This window comes from Ambystoma mexicanum, chromosome 2p (assembly GCF_040938575.1).
Source record: "Ambystoma mexicanum isolate Mex_15411 chromosome 2p, UKY_AmexF1_1, whole genome shotgun sequence".
NCBI classification, from domain to species: domain Eukaryota; kingdom Metazoa; phylum Chordata; class Amphibia; order Caudata; family Ambystomatidae; genus Ambystoma; species Ambystoma mexicanum.
In genome coordinates, this window is record NC_090923.1 from 1,013,771,931 (window position 1) to 1,013,791,182 (window position 19,252).

At 46.6% G+C, this 19,252-nt stretch overlaps 1 pseudogene; it reads right to left on the minus strand.

The window, feature by feature from the left end:
• The window catches only part of LOC138567031 (solute carrier family 35 member F3-like), a 326,350-nt pseudogene extending 315,370 nt beyond the window's left edge, over nucleotides 1-10,980 (minus strand).
• Nucleotides 10,981-19,252: the final 8,272 nt, after the last annotated feature.

Below are 19,252 nucleotides of genomic sequence, written 5' to 3' on the forward strand. Positions count from 1 at the left end.
TTCTGAATTCAGTGGGAAGGGCTAGTGTGCTAAGTTCTGGGGTCTGTGGGCGCGCTCTAAGTCTTTCTAGTCTGTGCAGAGTTACTACACAGGGTGTACGATCTGTCATGGTAGGTGTGATATCCTTAATAGCGAGATGCTTGTGGCAGAAGAGTGGGCTGGGTGGTGTGTGGGTGAGGGGATGGATGGGAGGGTAGAGTTTGAGAGTAGTGAGTGTGGAGAGGAGGGTGAGCAGCGTGGTGGCGGCAGTGGTGAGCTTGCAGGACGCTATGGGCATGATTGTGTACTTGGTGGTGCTGTAAGTGGGGGGACTCAACACACAACTTCAAAGGTGGTCTGTAGGCGACCATAGGGCACAACACAACTTCAAAGGTGGTCTGTAGGCGACCATAGGGCACAATACAACTTCAAAAGTGGTCTGTAGGCGACCATAGGGCACAACACAACTTCAAAGGTGGTCTGTAGGCGACCATAGGGCACAACACAATTTCAAAGGTGGTCTGTAGGCGACCATAGGGCACAACACAATTTCAAAGGTGGTCTGTAGGCGACCATAGGGCACAACACAATTTCAAAGGTGGTCTGTGGGCGACCATTGGGCACAACACAATTTCAAAGGTGGTCTGTAGGCGACCATAGGGCACAACACAATTTCAAAGGTGGTCTGTGGGCGACCATAGGGCACAACACAATTTCAAAGGTGGTCTGTAGGCGACCATAGGGCACAACACAATTTCAAAGGTGGTCTGTAGGCGACCATAGGGCACAACACAATTTCAAAGGTGGTCTGTAGGCGACCATAGGGCACAACACAATTTCAAAGGTGGTCTGTGGGCAACCATAGGGCACAACACAATTTCAAAGGTGGTCTGTAGGCGACCATAGGGCACAACACAATTTCAAAGGTGGTCTGTGGGCGACCATAGGGCACAACACAATTTCAAAGTTGGTCTGTAGGCGACCATAGGGCACAGCACAATTTCAAAGGTGGTCTGTGGGGTAGTTGCCAGAATAAACTGACAAGAACTCTAGTACAGAGGTATTTACCAGACTTACAGGGGAGAGGGCTTATTGCCACGGTCTCCCACCGACACCCACCTGTCCCTCCCTCCCTCACTGTCCTCTGGAAACCAAAGGTAAAGGCAGAGAAAAATCCCTGAAGCGTCAGGGAAGAAACTGCCAACAGAATGCACAAGTCTTTAGTTTAGTTTAGTTTATTATTTATATGGCGTGCCATACCCTGGGGCATCAGGGCGCAAACAGACAAGGATATGCTCAACTTAGTTACAAGTACATGAAAAGTAGGAAAAAAAAAATACAGACATCAACAATGTTACAATATAGGCAGGTAAGTACAAGGTAAGGTCAGGGTCAAGGAACAAAGGGTAACAGGGTACATATTTTCTGCATAGTCATAAGGTAGTGATATACAGTTATGTACAGTGTGACATATCAGGTCACCAATGTCAGAATGATGTGCTGCGCACGGAGCTTCAATCACATGGTAAGTAGGCTCCAGGAGCAGGGATTGGGAGTCAAGGGAGGAGCATTTAAAGGGTCATGCAGGTTAGAGTCGTTAGATGTCATTGGCTCTCAGCCACCTAGTTATGTTCTGTCTGAAATTGGCGAAGGGCTGAGGTTCTCCGATGTCATGGGGGAGGGAGTTCCATAGCTGCGCAGCCTTGACTGGGAAGCTATGTCCTCCTATAGTGGAGAGTTTGAAGCGCGGAACTTGGAGGCAGTTTGCGTTAGCTGTTGTTGTAGGTCTGGAAGAGGTTCTTTTGCATAACCTGTCCATGAGGTAGGGAGGTGCTTTATTATTGAGGCATTTGTGGGTGAGGGAGGCGATCTTGAGTCGAATTTTATCAGAGGTGGAAAGCCATTTGTGTTCTTTTCTTATAGCGGATATATGCTCATTTCTGTTAATCTTGAGTGCTGCTCTCAAGGCATTGTTCTGGAGGACTTGAATTTTGTGGATGGTCTGTTTATTAGCCCCAGTGTAGAGTCCGTTACAATAATCCAATTTGGATAGTATAAGGGCTCTGGCAAGTGTAATGCAGCTGTCTGTGGAGAGGAATTGTTTACTAGCTCTGATAAGTTTGCATGTGTATGCCGTAGCAGAGGCTAGAGAGTTAACTTGTTTGGTAAAGTTCATGGTGGCGTCTAGATAGAATCCTAGAGTTTTCACTTTGTTAGCTACTTTTATGTTGTTCCCATCAATAATGAAGTTGGCATAGTCAGGGCTGAGTTTGGATATATAGGTTGGGGTGTCTAGGATGATAAGCTCGGTTTTATCATCGTTCAGGCATAGGCCGTGTGTGGCCATCCATGCCTGAACGATACTATAGATTCCGTTCACTAGGGCCAGATCCTTGGCGTAAACTCCTGAGAGCGGGAGGAGGATCTGGGTATTGTCTGCGTAGTTGGTGTAGGCAATACCCAGATGATCCATTTCATCAAAGAGGGGCTTCGTGAAACCATTGTAGAGGGTGGGTGACACACAAGATCCTGGTGGTACACCGCATGTTATAGGGATCGGGTCTGCTGAGGCTGATGGAGCGAAGACGCTCATAGTCCGGTTACTCAGAAATGACTTGATCCATGTTATCGCCTCTTTTGAGAAATGGGCAGCAGAGTCAAGGTGGCTACATAGGACTGTGTGGTCAACTAAGTCGAATGCCGCAGATAGGTCCAGAAGGAGGAGAAGGGCTGCTTGGCCATTATCTCTGCATTCGTCTATTTGGGCCTTAAGATCTATTAGAGCTGTCTCAGTCCCATGATGCGGTCGGAATCCTGATTGGCGGGTTCCGAGTAGGTGGTTGTATTCTAGGAAGTTTTGTATTTGCATGTAAGCCACTTTGTCTAGAATTTTTAGAAGAAAGGGCACAGTTGTTATAGGCCTGAAGTTTGAAGGAATGGCAGGGTCGAGGGTTTGTTTCTTTAGTAGTGGCAGTATCCAAGACTCTTTTAGGTTATTCGCTACTGTGCCTGTGGTAAAGGAGGAGTTGATAAGTTTGGTTATAAATGGCAATAGTTCTCTCGCAGCATCCTTGATAAGTTGTGCTGGGCATTGGTCGCCTTTGCAGTTGGACGGTTTAAGTCCCAGAATGACTTTTTCTACCTCAATGGTCGATACCTTAGAAAAGCAGAATCGGGCTTCTTGATTAGGCTGTGGTGGTGGCGCTAAGCTCTGAGGGATGTGAGGCGTTAGGGATGCCTTCTTGAGAGCAATTTTAGTTTGTAAATTAGCTACTTTGTTTGTTAATAACAGAGGATTATAGTAGTTCTGGATGGAGACCAGAGGGAGAAATGCTCAACAACAGAGGAAGATAGAGAGCGCTGGATGGAAGCATTGGCTCTGGGGGTGCTAGTGCACACACCGGGAGAAGCAACTCGCACAGAGTGGCAGCGCAGCAGGCAAAGGGAGCACTGCGGGGGCAGAAGAAGTGATTCAGCGGGGCTGTGGCACGTAGCGCTACAGAAGAGCGTATCTGGGAGGACAGGCAACCCCATGGGCGGGAACGAGGCAGAGCAGCACGTGGAATGGTTGGGAGGAGCGGAGAGATAAAAGGAGGACAGTTAAAAGGAATCAAGAGGGAGAACAAGGAGAGAAGAAACAAGCAAGCTCTTCCTCAGAAGTGAGATGAAGGTGGAGCCTGAATATCCCAAATTCCAATGAAACCAAAAAACAAAGGAATCCACAACGGGCTAGTCTGAGCAGGGGCGGCTCATCCATAATGGGCGACGGGGTGCTGACCCACCCTTATCGTTGGCCTTCATACATCTAAGATAACTTCCCTTTGGCAGTTCCATTCACCAGCACGCATGCCCAGTGGACCAGACAGGGCTGTTGGCGTTTTGCTTGCCCAGTCTTGAATGGCCCATCCGACATGCAGGCTAAGGAACTGCATGTCTGAATGTGCAAGGGGGTGTTCCTGCTTCTCCCCACACGTTTAGCCTGAATGGGGCTTTGATAAGGCAGCGCTTTGGCTCTGGCATGCATGTTCGCGAATCATGAAGCGCTGTGTTCTGGTGCACAGGAGCCAGAGGGCCCTTGTCATGAGAGGCAGCATAGTGGTAGAGGAGAGCATCTGGAATGTGGCGGTAGGCAGGTGTTGAAATGGAATTGTATTTAGTATGTATGATTGTGTATGTAGTATGTTATGTGTGTATGTATGCTTGTGTTGGATGTATAGTGTGCGTGCGAATGAGCAAGTGATCATTGTTTGAATGCATGTGAATGAGTGAATGCTCTGTGAATGTGTATGGGAAAGAGCGAGTGAATGCTGTGTAAATGTATCTTTGAATGAGCAAGTGAATGTCTGTTTTGTTCAAACAGACATTCACTTGCTCATTTGTATAAGTGATTGAATGTGCGTGTGTCTGTGCCGCCCCAGAGCTCTGAATTTGGTGGGTGGGTTGCTGGAAACGTTATGTTGTTTTCAATAGTTACAAGTGTTATTACGTGGCTAGACTAGCATTTTGGTGTGGTCAGTCTAGCCATTTCTTACGGTGTCATGACATTTTTTACTGGGCATGTATGATAAAGCAAGCATGATAAGTGTTATTACGTAGCTAGGCTGGCATTTTGGTGCAGCCAAATTAGCAATTTCTTACTGTGGCATGAATTTTGTTCTGGGCATCTATGATGAAGCAAGATGTGTTATTATGTGGCTAGATTGGCACTTGGTGCAGCCAGTTCGAACATATTTTCCTATTGTAGCATGATGGCATTTATTTGAGCAAAGCCAACAGGAGTATGTTCTCACTTAGGGATACTGTTGGCACAGGCAGCTTGGACATTTTTTCTTATAATATCACTATTGGCATTATGTGCAATGCAAATATGAGTATGATCTTATATGGGAATACTGGTATATATTGGTGCAGTCAGCATGGAAGTGTATGGGTTTAGCTAGCATGAAAATGTTTTTCATACTGGGATATATTGTGGCGATGGTCATTGTGAAATTGGGTTGGGAAATGCTCCTGTCCAATGTTGGTCGCTTGCATCTATTGGATTTCTTCATGAGCTACCCTAAACAACCGATTGAAAACTATCTGGCATTTTACCCAATTTTTCACAGAAAGTGTGATCTATAATGCACCATTTTAACCCACTATTCAAAAACAATTCTCAGGGGGAAAACCACCCAGAACCCTCTTGGTTGGTCCGGGCTCCCGCACTACGCTTGGTCGCTATTGCATCTTTGTGGCACATAATTATCCCCTCCAGCTAAAAAATTGACCAGCTGTCACTGGGTACGGGGCTGAGGAGGATCGACTGAACATTTTTGCCAAGCAACTTCCTAAAGGCCTCATCAGGATTTGGGCGGTATACCAGCGCTAATTGCGCCAGGTTACTGCCCAATGCTATTAGCGTTATCGCAACTCAGTCCGGCGCAATTTGCGCCGGATCCCGAGCTGTGGTGGGTAGGTAAATACCCATTCCCATTGGGTCCATTGGACACAATGGGGGTTTCTTGGCGCTATTAGCACCGGTGCAATGAGCGCTGCGCTAATAGCACCGAAAACGGGCAGAAAGGGGAGATTTTTACCTCCAGCAAAAGGTAAAACTCCCACTTTCCGCCCAACTCGAGATTGGGCGGACCAGTAAATGCAGCAGTAATACCGCTACGCCACATGTTCCTGCTACGCCCAACTCCTGATGTGGCCCTAACTCTGCTCCCTGTCTTTTACAGTCCGCCCAATCCCCTTAGCAGACTAGTCCTTAGTCTATTTTTACTAGCGTCTAATCTAGGTTGGAATGGTATCTAATGAATAGTATTGTTTTTCCCAGAAACTAAAAGGGCCCTTTCCCTTTTGGCTTCTTAACGCTTTCCCAGCAAATGCCCATGTGGGTCAGATTGTATACCCTTCTAGTGGTCCTTTCCCCAGCCAGTTCCTTTTTTGTCTACTTTTTTTATCTACCACCTGTTCCGTTGATCCTGACAGTATTCTGGAAAAGTGCACACTGGGCATATGCTGGCATTGTGAACACAGGGCGTACATCGTTTTTTTAAGAACCTCGAAAATAGAAAAAACTTACTGAAATACATAATTTTTCTATAATGAAAGATATCATCTGTGTTGATTCCTGGAGAAAGAACATTTTGGTTGCTTGTTTGATGGTGAAGATCCAGTGGCCAAGCAAGAGGCCATTTGATGCTGGGTGCAACTTACTCTGTTTTGTAGCAGTCCCCTGTGTGTTGAGTTCATGACTTGCTGTGAGACTGTGTCAACTGTTTCCGGCACAGGAGGTTGTTTGATGAGGTTCTGGAGATGAACGAGGCCCATGGTCTTCCAGGGTGGTTCTTGAGACTCCCCCCACACTTTCTCGTTCATTTATATATTTGTTTCTCGAGGGAGGATTACTTTGCTTTTTTCTGTCTCTCTCTCTCTCTTCTGCTCAAATCCTGCTTTCCTTCCTTTTGGTTTGATGAGTTCTTGCTGTGTGATAGGCCAGTATGAATATGGCTGTTCTGTAAACAGTGGGCGACCATGAGCAAATCAAGGTAAGGTAGTCACTAATGCCCTGAAACAGTCAGGAGGAAATAGCAACAAATTAACCAGAGGGGGACTCAGGCAGCTCTTTTTACTGAGGACAACACCAGGGATCAAAAACACAGTTGAGCAGCAATTAATCAAGAAAAATAAGAATGCGAAATACGGTGGGGGAACAAATGATCCAGGCGAACTAGGGAGAGAAATACAGCGGGCCACAAATTCATCTCAGAAACCCTGAAGATCCGGCGCCATGGGTCAACACTTCATCTAGGGGAACCTGGTAGCAACGTATAGTGGTGGGCTGCCCGTGAAGCTAGGAAAACCAGGGATCCGGTACAGTGGGGCGACCATCCGGGAAAACACGGCACAAACACAGTAGGTCGAGAGTAGAGTTGGCAACAATTAATCGAGGACATCTTGGAAGCGGGATACAGTCAGACTACACATAATCTGGAAAATTAGTTAGCAAAATAAGTGGGGTAAAAGTGAATACACTTGGTAAGGTGAGGCAGCAGCTGATCTATTGGTGCATCGATTAATCTGGCCCAACCAAGGAGTGAAGTACAGTTAGGCAACAATGAATCTAGCTATCCAACAATGAATCTAGCTATCCGACAATGAATCTAGCTATCCGACAATGAATCTAGATATCCAACAATGAATCTAGCTATCCAACAATGAATCTGTGATGCAGAAATACATTTAGTGGTGCTACAATTATCTGGGGCAATCAAAGAGTGAAGTACGGTTTCATAGCAATTGCCTAAAGGATGGTATAGGTTTGGTAAGAGACCAATGCAGAGGTGTGTGAAGGAGAGTTGGTGAGAGGTGGTGGAAAGAGAACAGATGGAGATACCATCTGGAAAGGAGGTCTGAGAGGGCATTACTTGGACGCAACTTGGTATGTAGTAGTGTCATGAAATATGGTAAAAGGGATGGCAAAACTGGAGAGGGAAGTTAATTATTGGCTTGCAATGGGGTGGATTTTTAGGGTAGAGTGTGGGGATTGTCTTTTCATTGTATTAGTATGTGTGTTAGAATAGGGCACGGTAAGAGTGGTCTGAAGGGAATCAGACTCCTTTGAAGCATATTTTTCCTTGGGATTATGGCATATACAATTGGCACAGGCAAAACAATTATAGTGTTTTACAGTGGGCAATATTGGCAATTATTGATCATAGGTGGAATGAACATGTTTTATAGTGGTAGCACTGGACTATAGTGAGCATAACCAGTACGAAAGTGTGTTCTTACAGTGGTATGCTGGCATATATTGGGTACAGTCACTATGAAAAGGTTTTCCAGTGGCACCAGTGGCATAGACTTGGTGAAGCCAATATAAAAGTGTTTCTTACAGTGGTATGCTAGCATATATTGGGCAGAGTCACCATGAAAAGGTTTTCCAGTGGCACCAGTGGCATAGACTTGGTGAAGCCAATATAAAAGTGTGTTCTTACAGTGGTATGCTAGCATATATTGGGCAGAGTCACCATGAAAAGGTTTTCCAGTGGCACCAGTGGCATAGACTTGGTGAAGCCAATATAAAAGTGTGTTCTTACAGTGGCATGCTTACAGATATTGGCCACAGCCTTCCTGCACATTTTACAGTGGCAATACTGGTCTCTGTTGGGGACAAGCAGCATGAAAATGTGCTTTACAGGGCAATGCTGGTCTGGTATATGTCATTGGGCAGTGGGCTGGGCGCATGAACATGGTGCAGTGCCGGCATATTGTATTGACAGACCTCATGATCCGTTTTGTGCAATGGCAGCATGAAAATGTGTTGCAATGGGCAGGTCTGCTAACAAGGTCGGAATGGGCCATAAAATTGTCTCGGCACCAATGAAAAAGTGGCCCACTATTGCAAATAGCTATTCATTCCTTTTGTGACACTGTTTGAATAGTAACCAAGGGCGAGTTTGTTTGATTAAGGGTGATGCAAATTGTGCATTTTAAATAATATTTATTCGGCAACACTGGTCAAAATCAACTACCTGAAGAATGAACTAACTCATCAAACTGGCCCAAATTGGCCAGAAATGTGGCCCACTTTGACCAAAACTTTCCCACGCCAGAATTGTGTGTTTTTGGTTTGGCCATGGGCCTAATGCCCTATAGGCCAGTCCGATCCTGTCTGCTAAATATTGTTGAGTCCTGTTTCATCTCTGAGCAAAGGCAACATGAAAACCCGTTGTGGAAATGTGTATTGTGGTTTACCAGGCATCCATTGGAGTTGTTCATGTGCTACACAACAAAACAGATTGGAAATCATAATCATTTTTTAATCCAATCATTTTTACACCATTTTTCTGAAATTTGAAGTGTAATAATGCATCATTTCAACTCATTTACAAAAGTGCCCACCTCCCTTTGATGATTAGGGCCTGCTCTATACGCTGGCTCGGTCTCGACAACACTGGAAAACACGTATGCCCTTCCAGAAATGCACCAGCCGCCACTGCGCCACGTTGTCTAACTTTGTATCTCCGCTAGCCCCATAGTCACTCTAGGGCACCTACTCTCCTGTTCATTCCCTGGCAAACGACTCACCTGAAGCAGCTCGGCGAGGCTTACCTCCATCTTGCACTGCAGACATGGCCTGCATAATACACAGGGAAGAAAAGGACGTTCCAGTTGGTGGCGAACCAGGCAGTGAAGAAGGGCGCATCCAGGTCACGCAACGACAGGCTGGCCCAATGCATCATGGCCGCCCAGCAGATTGCCATACTGGTAGCAGTGACAGCGCCACACAGCAGCTTCCTGGCTACCGCGGCGGAGCAGCAGTGGAGTCGCCTTGCTGGTGCTTCTCCCCCCGGTGGCTCTGGCTCCCCGGACCCTGATGGAGATCGCTTCTCCCTCGGAAGCCTGCCTGTCCAAAAACAAGACAAGAAACATACTTGCACAACGTGCATGCCAACACAATAATAGTTCATACCGGTCAACATTGTTTAACCAAAATAAAGGTAACATTTGCAGGGTCCTGTCTCTTCAGGGGTTCCTGGAGCATTCTCCTTGTAGTTATAGATTGTAAATCATGATGAGTACTATTGCTTGAAAGCTTAATAGATGAAAATACCTTTTTGCAAAGGTTAGTGGAGCGGGAAGTTTTCTTCCCAATAGTTTGGAGGATGATAGGAGAAAATGGTGCATTTTTAAAGAATATTGGACATGCCACCATGACCACATCAGGCAGCATTAGCAACAATGGGCCACATAGCAACAACGACCCGATGAGGCAGTCAACATGCATGAGTTTCTCTGGTAGGCAGTGTAGACGGCGCTCATCCTCTAATGCCAAAAGTGCAGAGATTACAGCCTGTGCCGGCGTGTCATAGCCACGTGATATAGACAATACTGCAATGTGTGCAAGACATACATGGTGCCATTGTTAAAGTCTGCCTATACTGAGCACCATATGCAACAGTGCAGTTGTTGCACTGTTGTAGGCGCCCGCCTACACTGCGCACATTTTACACACAGTGTAGTACAATTGTGGACACAGCTGAGAACACTAATCACACGATTCAAATGGCGCAGTGTTTACACTGTATAGACGCGTGGCTGGCTGCACGTATCAAAGAATACAATGAATTCTCATCAAATACTAAAATACCATTAATCATATTACAAAGTTAAATGGGTTTGGGGTTCAGCGCCTGTTTATATCATCAGCCCTCTATTGCGTGCCCCCTCTAAATATCGGTACTTTGAAGTTACCAGATGGGGGATGCTGACACTATAAAAGGAACTGCAATTAATTAGTAAATGGAGCACCTGAGATAGGCTGTTTAAAAGCCCTTCTTTTGAAACCGCTCAGCAACTGTAATAGGCTATCTCCATTCCAGCAACTAAATAATTCATTTTGCTAAAGTTAACCCAGTTGTGTGCCCCTAGCCCCTCGAACATGAAGGTGCAGCAGCCCCACTGCAGCTTCTCAACTGGGAAGCAGTAAAATAGCCGACATTTTGCAGGCTTCGAGGTGTGGGCGAAAATATTCATTTTAGAGTGTGCAGGTGTCATCCTAAATGCAGCTGCCCATCGCGCCCTGTTCTAGAAATTCCACCCCTGCCCCGCCCCCCTCGTCCCCATGTTCCTGGCCGCAAAGTTTGACGGGTTCCAGGGCTCCCCTAGAGCTCGCAGGTCCTGTGGTATAGACCTGTCCCGACCCTAGTTCGGGCATATTCGAGAACCCACCCATTCAGCTCTTTCTCATGGCTGTGCGCCTACAGGCACCTTTCCAGACTCAACCCCTTCCAGTCACCTGTGAGCCTTTCACGTCACCGTCCCCCCTCCCCCTATACCCTGCAGAGACCCCCCTGCCATACCATGTTCCGAGCAGGTGAGGGACAAGACTGGCGAGTCACAGGCCGTCAGGGGCACCACTTTCGCCGAAAAAGTCTTCATGGAAGTTCGTCACCCCCCTCTGTGGCGTTCCACCCCACGCGCCGGTTTGTCCCCGGGGCTCTGCCCTCTGCTGGCACATGCTTCAGGCAGCGGCTTATCCCATCTCCATGATACCTGTAATGCCTGGAGGTTTATCTTAAGAAGGGATTGGCTACTAATCCCGCCGCGTGGAGCCACCTGTGTACTTCTCTGGGGATAGCGGGTAAAATGGGGTTAATGCACCTGCTGCAGTGATCTTTGTGTAACCAGAAAGTAAAAGGATGGGTCCCAATGGGGCCCTACTCAGGTGGTCATGGGTACTATTGGAATCAGTAATGACGCCTACTGGCAACAGCACCAAGAGGATCGCAACATCCCAACGCATGCAGTTTAAAGGTCGGGAGTCTTTGTACACCTTTTACTTCTACACAATATAATGTATGTTGTCAGGAAAGTCGAGGCTGAATACTCACATAACTGTCCCCTACATTCCTGTATACTGCCCAACATGTTTCAGTTGCTTCACAGAGAAATCGGCCTTCCACAGGCTCCCTCAAGAGAAGGGGGCCCCTTCCGCCACTCCCACTCTGAGGTCACTGTAAGCCCAGAAAAGGCCCCCCTGGGGCGTGGTGTATCCAAATCTTGCTCTGGTGAGTTTGGGTGAGTGGTGCGGTGTGAAGGGGTGTGGCATTGGGTGAATGGCGCGGCGCAAAGGGGTGTGGCACATGGCTACAGGCCGGCAGGGTTTTGTATAGAGAGTGGAACGTTCCTGAAAATGAGGTCTGTTGCTTTCTATAGGAAATGGTGTTAGGTTGATGAGCCTTTGGTTGAGGACATGGGAGGTGCGTATGTTGTACGGTGGGACCAAGTTGGGGGCATTACTGTCCCTGGTCGAGAGTAATCGTGGCCAGTTTGCGAAGGTAGGTGGTCAGGTTTGGGTTTGAGTTTTTGTGGTTATTCTTTAGGGTGTGCGAGAGGTAGCGGGGCAAAGACAGAGGTATGCCACGCAGTAAGTGACACAGCTGGCGACAGAGAGGACTTTAGGGTTTGCAGTGGTGGAACCGCAGAGGAGAAAGGGGAGGTCGATAAAGTTGATGTGGTCCCTGGTGGCTGATATAGGCCCGGTCAGGCCTTGGCGAGTGTGGTGGTTGGCTCAAAACTGGCAAGAAAGGGGCATTTTCGTTGGCATAAGTGGCGCTTGCTTGACAGCTGTTCGGGTGCTAGCGGAATTAGCACAAATACATGCGCAGGGTAGGGGTGTAGAGGGCTGGGGCAATAATTGAGAATTGGGGCAATCCCAGAACGGGTCAGAGTGGAACTGAATGGGGGGGAGGAAAGGTTTGGGGCGATGGAAGTATTGAGCATGCAGAGGTTATATACATAACAGCGCTGCCAAGGCTGGTGGTGTTTTTCACGTCCGCGTGCCCCCTTATTTAGAACGTCTGCTACTGATTCTGGTGGGAGTGACGGAAGTATTATGGCTCTGCGGCCAATCCTTAGTAAAATAGCGGGCAACGAGATGGAGTAGAGGTCGTGGGAGAGGGTTCATAGACATAATTTCGAATACAAAATATTCGAAAGTCAAAAAGTCGAAAAAAAAACGTCGAAAAAAAAAATGTCGCATTTTTTTTTAATGACATTTTTTTTTCGAAATGGGGGGGTTCCTCCCAACCCCCTTTTTTTTATTTTTACCTATTGTTTTCACAGAAACTAGAGCCCAAAAAAAAATATCGAAAAAAAAAACAATTCGACATTTTTTTTTCGACATTTTTGATTCAACTTTTTTTACTTTCGAAATTATGTTTTCGAAATTATGACTGGACACCGTGGGAGAGGCAGTTGCCGATCGGTGTGGCTGCCTTGGTATGATGCTCTGGCTTGGGGGAATGCAAATGCCTTGGGAACTTTTGTGGACGATTTGTGCCATAATTCTCAAGCCATGCAGTCAGGCCCGGCCTTAGGGGAGGGCGAGCCGGGCGACCGCCCGGGTGGCTCCCCGGAGAGCGCCATTAGCTCCCCACCATGCCAGCTCAGGGGAGTCTTTCAAGGGCTCCCCGAGCTGGTGTAGTGGAAGAAGGCATGCTATTAAACGCGCCTGAGGTGGCGGGGCGCATTTAAAGACAATAGGGTGCCCAGCACCCTATTGTCATTAAATGCGCCCCCTCCGCTGCGGGCGCTTCTAATAACAAAAGGTGCCATTAGCCCCCCACCACACCAGCTCGGGGGAGTCTTTCAAGGGCTCCCCGAGCTGGCATAGCGGCAGAAGGCGTGGCAGGCGCCTCACTTTTATTAAATGCAACCGCAGCAGCAGAGCGCATTTAACAACAATAGGGTGCTAATGCACCCTATTCATATCATTACCTCCTCGCCGGAGCGAGGAGGTAAAAAAAAAAAAAAAAAGTAAAAAGTGGCACATTCTGGCCCCACCCCGCCTCCACCCCGCCCCCTGTTGACCAGGGGTGCGCGGGGGAAGGGGGGGCATCAATTCGCCCAGAGCGCTGCTGCCCCTAAGGCCGGCCCTGCATGCAGTGCTTGTGTTGCTTATAATGTATATGAGAGACAAGGATTTGGGGAGACAGCTATTCGTGGCCGTGCTAAAAACAATTCAAGGCATTTAATGGATATAAGGTAATGGTGGTCCAAGGCACAGGTGGTATGATCAGCGTTCCTGTAGCCGGAAGGTTATAGAAGGTTATAGAAGGTTACGGATAAACGGGGGAGGGCAATTGGAAATGGAATGCTTCATGCACATTTTGGAATAAAAATCCTGTCGTGGGGGGAAATAAAGTTTGACGCTGTGAGCCTGGTCCGCATGATGGCCGGCATCATTAAGGCAGGGGCACTGTGCTGTGACGTGCAGAGCTTGCCCGGCTGTTTCGCCGGTTGGTAGAAAGCAGTGGCGAGTCCAGGGAGTGGCCTGGGGAGGCACGTGCTACCTGATTGGTCACCCCAGGTGTCACCCTATTATCCTGAACTATGATCATTATGTCGGTGTGAGCTCGTACTTCATGCCGCCCCTGCATAAATCAGGGCCCCCACTTGGGCCACCCCAGTGAAAAGAGTCTGGATACGCCCCTGGGAGGTTCGAATGGGCTGAGGAAAAAACGCGGTCACATAAACATGTTTAGCGTGGCAGGGTTCCATTGCTGTGGCATGTTAGGGAGGGACTGTTAGCTGTGTCTGGGTACAGACCTACTAGCCCGTGGGAAGAAATGGCTATCGGGTAAGAGAGGCGTTCGAATGAGACAACATCCAGGGTCTCCATTTGAGGAAGAAATAATGATGACTATATGGAGATCATATCTACTTTTATGGTTAAATAGAGGGGAGGGGGCTCATTTCAGGGATGGGTTATAATTAAGCTACGTATTAGCAGGTTGTCATCAACAGTAGTTTGGTGTGGCGGCAAGGCAGGTTACCATGGATTGGAAGTTAATGACGTGTCACATTAAAGCGAAAGTGCGAGTATATACACTCACACACGTAATGTGTGGGTAGTGCTTCTATTGTCTCTCACAAACTTAGAACAAACTTTCAGGAGTGGGCAGAATACAGAAAAAAGAAAAGGCAGTTGTGCGTCGGCGCAGGGGGATGACGTGCTAAGACTTTTGTTGATACGCAGAGAGAAAAAGTTGGCCCCAGTTACTCACAAACTTAGAACAAACTTTCAGGAGTGGGCAGAATACAGAAAAAAGAAAAGGCAGTTGTGCGTCGGCGCAGGGGGATGACGTGCTAAGACTTTTGTTGATACGCAGAGAGAAAAAGTTGGCCCCAGTTACTATTAGTTCGAAGGTACCAGCACAAGGATTGCACAGTAGATGTTTGTGGGGCTATTAACCATCCGGATGGAGATGGGATGGGGGGACCATAATGGGGAACAGTGGACAGTAGGAAAGTGATTAAAATACAGGTATGAACATGTTTGCAAACACGTGGGAGCCCCTCTACTGAGAACGAACACAGCCAAATAGCCTCTTCTATGGGATTGTTCCCAATCGGAAAGGTCTACAACAACGCTTCAGGTCACTGTTCCCTTCACAGAGGAGAAATATTCACTTGCTTATCCATCATTTCTAGTCCAACACAGAAGGGCTTTCCAGCACGGTTTTGATAGACAATTCTCCTCTGAACAAGAGTAGCATCAGTTACACCAGATGCATGTTTCTGCCTTGTTGGGTTTCATCAGTGACCGCTCAAGAAGGTCTACAACCACGCTTTAGGTCACTGTACCTTTCACAAAGAAATATTAATTTGCACATCAGTCTGGTCCAACCCACAAGGGCAGTATAGGGGCCCCCACATTTTTGCTTCTCAGTCAAGAAGCTTCAACATCTTAATAATATAAAAGCCAAGATGTATGCTTGTCCGATGCCGTCATGCGCAGTAGAGGCGGCCTGAACACACAGCATGCTCTGCTAGAGGGAACTGTTGGCTTAGGATATACAGTGGTCCAATGCACATAGCTTTGCCTGTTGTCACAGCTTGAGGCTGAAGGCTTAGGATATATAGTGATACTACACTGTGTCAATGAAAACCTGCACTTTGGCCCGCGTACACGGGGCAATACACTAGTTTTTCTATATTTGGAAAAACTTTGGGTTTAACCGAAGGTTGCAAAGGGTAATCCACTCTGGGGCCCCTTGCTGATTGGGTTTAGAGAGGCACAGCTTCACCTCACTGATGATGCCCAAGAAGGCTGAAACATATGTTTGGGTTTGCTGATGGTATTCTACTGCCAACATAATAGCAGAGGCTCTTTACTAGCTAAGCATTGCATCTGCTCGAAGAAGAGGGCCCACATCCAAGCCCACATCTCTGCGGCCTCTACAACATGGTGTCAAACTAGAAATTATATCGTGCCATTATATCGTGCCTCCTATTGCTATAAATATATGTATATTGGCCTACGCCAAGCTGCTAACAAGCTGCTTATAAACTACATGTGAATAAACTCGCATTGCAAGGTCCTGACCTTAGAAACCATGTAAACTGTCATTTTGGGTCAAGCCACCATTTTAGGTTTTCTTGCTCTATAAAGTCACCATGTGAGCTAAAATGGTAGCCTATGTTATTCAGAACAGAACTCGATTGTCATGACCTCTGTACAGCTAATGTATAACTTGCCTGCAGGCCACTTATTAGGGTCATGAGCTGAGACCTTGTCCTTCTGCTGACCTGTGTGCAATGGATTACCTGTATCACTGAAACTGATCTATAATTGAATGAGAACACCTGCTTAACTACATTGTATAAATTAAGTCCCGCATTGTAATGTTAGGCCTAGAGCATACATTATTACCATTTCTTCTTGTTAATGTATAAACCTAAGATGAACTAGATTTGACCTGGCAAGGGACCCTAGAGCAGTAACTTATTTATGGAATGGTTAACCTGCAGAAAGGCTGGACAACAGGCTGGAGAAAATGTATAAAAGCCTGACTGTTTCAATGAATATTTGCACTCACTGAGCACACCGAACCACGCCGGAGTTCGCTGTGTTGGACTGAGGGTCGATAGCTATCTGAATTTTGTTCTGTTCTTTTGTAACTGGATTCAGTATAAAATAAAGTACTTTGTATGTTCCTTTGTAACCTGTGTTTGGTGTGTTTCCTTTTTGGTTACCCTGCCTCATATTATTTCCTTGTTGGCGCCCGGAATAGGGACCCTCAAGATTGATGCCGGATTATTGAAGGTTGACGCACGCTATCGGACCGGGATCGGACGGTGTGACATAACGGGCCCGACTGAACGAGACGCGACACCTCAACAGCGCTGCACGATCCGTTCCCTGGACGATAGCCGTGTGGTCTGAGACGGCATCTTGACGAGGGTCAATTTTTTGAGGCGGGCAGATTTGCCGAAATCCCCATACACAAGGTAAAATTCGTTAGGTAAGTCCTTTGTAAACCGATCGGTCCTCCTTAGGTTTGGTCAGGTGAGTCGTTACCCGACTCTTAATTCAACCCTGACAATTTGAATTTGGCGCATTGTATCTGCAGACACAATTATTGACCAGGTAACACCGAGTATTTGAGAAATGCCTGGGAAATTGTCTAGCTGCTTTAGGGCATTATTCCGCAGTGATAGACAATCTTTGGAATTTAGCCGTCCGGCACCACAGGAGGGGTCACCGGCATGTACTATGTACTGTAAGCATGGCATTGGAAGTGTAGTATTTAATAAAATTTGGCACAGACAAACCAGACATGCCTCCGAACTTCAGTGGCAAGTCAATGGTAGTTTTGAGATCCCTCGTATTGAATATTTAGAGTCAGTCTTGTTAAAAAAGAAGGCCAGACCTGCAGCATTTGATGTTTTGCAAAATTGGAAAAGAGAAGCGTTGCAGCAGCTTAAAAGCAGGGAAAAACATGTGCGCCGTCATAAAACAAATGCTGAAAAGGCGTTGTTATATGATCAGGACAAACAGTCTGAGTCGGTTAGGAATATGGACAGGGCTTTCTCACTCGGTATTCAGAAAATCTATCCTTCTAAAGATCTTCATGTTTCTGATGAGTTTATTGACAAATTGTTAAATGAACGAAGGCCTGGTGCCTCTGCACCCTCCGTATGTTCCTCTTCCTCCTGCTGTACCTCTTCCTGCTGTTATTCCTGCTCTTCCTGCTCAACCTGTTGTTCCTATTCCTCCGGTTGTTGTTCCTCCACCTGCTCCTCTGCCTCTTCCCATTGCACCAGTAATAGTACCTCCATTGAATTTGCCTGCACCCTCACTCCCAAGTAGTTCTGTACCGCTTGTAGTTGATCAGGGTGCGGGGTCGAGGATTGTTACTCGTAATACTGTTCCTACAGAAAAGAAACAGGATTTGTTTGCATGGGCTAAGCATTGTATGGAGAGAGATGATCGAGCTAATGTTCTTGCCACACTTTCTAATATGGATAATTTTCCTGAGAAAAATGTTTTCATTGAAGGTTTAGGGATTCATTTATGTGTAATGTGGGGTAAATTAAATAATGCAGACCTCCCACAAGGGTTGAGGGACCTGAATACTTTAGCGTTTTCAAGAGACACTGTGGAGAAGGTACATGAGCATGTTGAGAGGATATTTGAGTTTAGAAAGGATTTGGAAAGGTTACGGAATGAGGATGACAAAGAAGAAAGTATGTATGTACAGAAACTATTTCTTCCGTGTCGTAAATCGACATCTGAGGAGGCGCGAATTTGTACAAAAGATGCAATTAGATGGATTTCAGACATATCGATAACTCCAGTTGAGGTATATGACACATACAGTCAATATACGCTAGAAATGCAGAGGAAAGTGATACAGGTAATGGTAGAGTACCTGCAGGATGAATGTTTAAAGAGAAAGGTTAGTTGTCCCACAGAGTTATTGAGCATTTATAAGAGAGCTTTTTCACTTGACACTTCTTCAACTGCTTTAGCGCTCGACTTAGCTCTGTTGCTTAGTAAGCGTTCGGAGTTGCCTACATCTCAGTTGCCTATGAGAGAGGTTCCTCCGACATTTGTCCCAAACGTTGAGATTCCTGCTAATGCTGCAGCAGGTACACCTGCTGTGGACATTCCTGCACATTATGTATCGCAGTTTGTTCACGACCCGTTTTCACGACAGGAAGTGAATACTATTAGACAAACTATTCCTGACATTAGGAAAAATCCGACAGGGTTCTATAAAGAGATAGAGTCTGTTTTGCAGTCCTCAGTGTTTACCCTAGGCGACATTGATTTGCTATTCCCTGTACTCCTGCCTGTAGATTTGTGGAAACAAGTTAGAACTATAGACGATGTACCAGGGTTGGGAGATACATTGGCTAACATAGTTAGGCTTGATGGGGAAAGGCCAGCTGGTGAGAGACCACCTCAGGTGATACTAACTTTGCCTGACAGAATCATTGCAAAACTGAAAACTATAATCCCCGAAAAGAGAATTATTTGGGACAAGCTTACGGCCTGTGTCCAAGGAAAATCTGAGGGTGCTACCGAGTTCTTTAATCGGTTCGAACAGGTATTCTCGGATTTCAGTGGACAAGACTTAGGCACAGAGTCTGGGAAAAGATTATTTGTGGACAAATTTGTACGTGGATTGCTGCCTGACATCCAGTCACAAATTATGTCTTTTGAGAGCGCTTGGCAGGCGAAATCCCAATCAGAAGTACTGCACATGGCTCAGTACTACGAGAACCATGTCAATAATGAAAAAGATAGAGTCGAGAAGAGAAAAGGTGATTTGAAGACTAAAGTATTGTTACAGCAAATTGTTAGAGGCCCCAGAGGGGGTAGTTCGCAGATTAGAGGTCAGTATGTTCCACAAGGGAATGTGCCCTTGGGTCCTCTGAATATTAAGCAGTGTGCCTATTGTCGCCAGGAGGGTCATTGGCGTGCACA